Below are 3472 nucleotides of genomic sequence, written 5' to 3' on the forward strand. Positions count from 1 at the left end.
TTTGTACCAACTAGTACTAATATTTGTACCAACTAGTACTAATGCAAGTACTCATTTGAGTACTAAGTAGTACTTAAACTAGTACTAATACGAGTCCTAATACTTAAACCAACTAGTACTAATACTAGCAGTAAATGAGTACAAACTAGCACTAATACTTGTACTAATATTTATACCAACTAGTACTTATACTAGTACTAATACGAGTACTAATGTGAGTACTTATATGAGTACTAAGTAGTACTCATACTAGTACTTATACTAATAACAACTAGTCTCAATACTAGTACTTGTACAAATACCATCTAGTACTAATTCTAGTACTAATATGAGCACTAACTAGTACTCATACTAGTACTTATACTAATACCAACTAGTCTTAATACTAGTACTTGTACAAATACCATCTAGTACTAATTCTAGTACTAATATGAGCACTAACTAGTACTCATACTAGTACTTATACTAATACCAACTAGTCTTAATACTAGTACTTGTACAAATTCCAACTAGTACTAATACTACATTGTCCAGCTGCAGGCCTGGACCAGGAGCTCCAGCAGGTTGAGAGGATATGAGGAAGAGGAGTCACTTGAGAGGATGAAGAACATCCAGGTTCCACAGGAAGTCAAGCTCCATCCCAACATCTCCATCCAAGTTCCAGTACCAAGCAGCAGCTCCCGGGTCTGGACGAGGTCCAAATGCTCCAGGTCCTCCAGGTCAGGGAGGTTCCTCCAGGTCAGGGAGGTTCTTTCAGGTCAGGGAGGTTCTTCCAGTGCAGGGTGGTTCCTCCAGGTCAGGGAGGTTCCTCAAGGTCAGGGAGGTTCTTCCAGGGCAGGGTGGTTCCTCCAGGTCAGAGAGGTTCCTCCAGGTCAGGGAGGTTCCTCCAGGTCAGGGAGGTTCCTCCAGGTCAGGGAGGTTCTTCCAGGGCAGGGTGGTTCCTCCAGGTCAGGGAGGTTCCTCCAGGTCGGGGAGGTTCCTCCAGGGCAGGGTGGTTCCTCCAGGTCAGGGAGGTTCCTCCAGTTCAGGGAGGTTCTTCCAGGTCAGGGTGGTTCTTCAGAGCAGCCTGGGAAGACGATCAGCAGAGAGGGAGGGGGAGGGACGTGAAGGAGGGAGAGCACCCCCCTCAGCACCCAGACCCCCTCACCTCAGCAACCAGACCCCGCCCCCTTAGCAACCAGACCCCGCCCCCTCAAATCCTCCAATCACAGGACTTTGTGCCATATTGTGAAACTCTGACGCAGTTTCTGGGAAACATTTCTTCCAAACGCAACGTTACGCAACAAACTGGGTCAATGTTTGTCCAGAGCATCTGTCTGCCTGTCTGTCTGTCTGCCTGCCTGTCTCTCTCACATAAATATATATATATTTAAATATTTATAAAAAAAAAAATATATATATATATATATATATATATATATATTTATATATATATATATATATATATATATATATATATGACTGTTATATATTATATATATGTATTGTTATATATTATTATTATATATCCTGAGATATATTATTATTATATATATTGTTTTATATATATATATATATATTGGTGTTATATATTATTATTACATACATAGTGTTATATATTATTATTATATACATAGTGTTCATATTATTATTATATACATAGTGTTATATATTATTATTATATACAGAGTGTTACATATTATTATTATATACATAGTGTTATATATTATTATTATAGACATAGTGCTATATATTATTATTATATACATAGTGTTATATATGATATATATATGAGGCAGCAGGTGAAGAGTCAGTTGTTGAAGTATAAAAATGGGCGTGGTCAGGATCTGAGCCACTTTGACAAGGAGCACATTGTGATGCTGGACGACTGGGTCAGAGCATCTCCACAAGCACAGGTCTTGTGGCTGTTCCCGCTCTGCAGTGGTTACTACCAAAAGTGTCCAAGGAAGGACGACCGCTGAACCGGCCACAGGGTCACGGGGCCCAAGGCTCATTGATGCAGGTGGGGAGTGAAGTCTAGTCCGTCTGGTTCGATGCCGCAGAAGAACTACTGTAGCACAAAATGGTGAAAAGTGAATGTTGCTCTGATAGAAAGGTGTAGAACACACAGTGCATGGCAGCTTGCTGCATAAGGGCAGGGCGCTTACAGTGTCCATGCTGACCCCTGTCCACCCCTGAAAGCACCTACAATGGACACGTCAGTGTCACAACTGGACCATGGAGCCATGGAAGAAGGTGGAGGTCTGAGGAATCACCTTTTCTTCTACGTCATGTGGATGGGTGGGGTTAGGGTCCGATCCCATGGAGCATCTGGTGGATGTTCTGGAACAACAAGCCTGATCCATGGGGGCCCCACCTCCAACTTCCAGGACTTAAAGGATCTGCTGCTAACATCTTGGTGCCAGATACCACAGGACACCTTCAGAGTCTGGTGGAGTCCATGCCTCCAGGGTTTTGGGGACACCAGCAGTGTCATAATGTTAGTGTTAATAATGGTGTGGCTGTATACTAATGTCACACTGAGGTCTCAAACTAATTTCACCTATATATATATATATATATATACATACATGTGCATGCATATTCATACATATACATACATATACATACACGTAAATACATGTGCATACATATTCATACATATACATACATATACATACATATACATACATATGCATGCATATTCATACATATACATACATATACATACATATATGGCTATGGCGCTCGTGATTCTGGTTCTATAATTCTATAAAAGTATTAATTGTCTGTGTTGTATTAAATATACTTTTAAATCCTCCAAAATTTAACTTACCTTAACTTACCTCCAGTACTGAGTATAAGTATGTGTTTTCGACAAAGTACTCTGAGCTCAGTGGAGTACACGCTGAGTAAAGTCGCAGTACTTGTACTGTAGTACACATGTCAAGCATCTTTCAAATTAAGAGTACCTCCTGCTGCTGTGGCGTGGTCCGCCTCTCAGGCTGAAGGTGTCGTGGTGGACTCCATGTTCCAGTTTGTTGAGACTCCATTCTCCTCCTCTTCTCCTCCTCTCCTCTCCTCCTCCTCTTTCTCCTCCTCCTCTTCTCCTCCTCTCCTCTCCTCCTCCTCTCCTCCTCTTCTCCTCCTCTTCTCCTCCTGTTCTCTTCTCCTCCTCCTGTTCTCCCCTCTTCTTCTCTTCTTCTCCTCCTCCTGTTTTCCTGTTCTTCTTTTACTCCTTCAGGTCCAAACATGTCACTTCCTGTTGGAGGATCTGGAAGGAGGCCAGAGGTTGAGCAACATCTGGAGGATCAGTCTCAACACATCCCTGTCTGTCTGTCTGTCTGTCTGTCTGTCTGTCTGTCTGTCTGTCTGTCTGTCTGTCTGTCTGTCTGTCTGTCTGTCCGTCTGTCTGTCATTCCATCCTCTTAGAAAGTCAGAATAGTCCCTTCTTCTCTCCCTCCCTTCCTGTCTCTCTCTCTGTTTCTCTCTT

General features: G+C 42.3%; 1 protein-coding gene across 1 annotated transcript in view; it reads right to left on the minus strand.

Moving 5' to 3' along the window:
* LOC307244020 (uncharacterized protein) overlaps positions 1–3072 on the minus strand; it is a gene marked incomplete at its 3' end in the record, with an annotated part of 36799 nt that extends 33727 nt beyond the window's left edge. Inside the window, exon 1 of the mRNA XM_080018994.1 lies at positions 2952–3072. The remainder of the gene's footprint in view (positions 1–2951) is intronic.
* Positions 3073–3472: the final 400 nt, after the last annotated feature.

Source organism: Zeus faber (genome assembly GCF_960531495.2).
Source record: "Zeus faber genome assembly, chromosome: 18".
Classification (NCBI taxonomy): domain Eukaryota; kingdom Metazoa; phylum Chordata; class Actinopteri; order Zeiformes; family Zeidae; genus Zeus; species Zeus faber.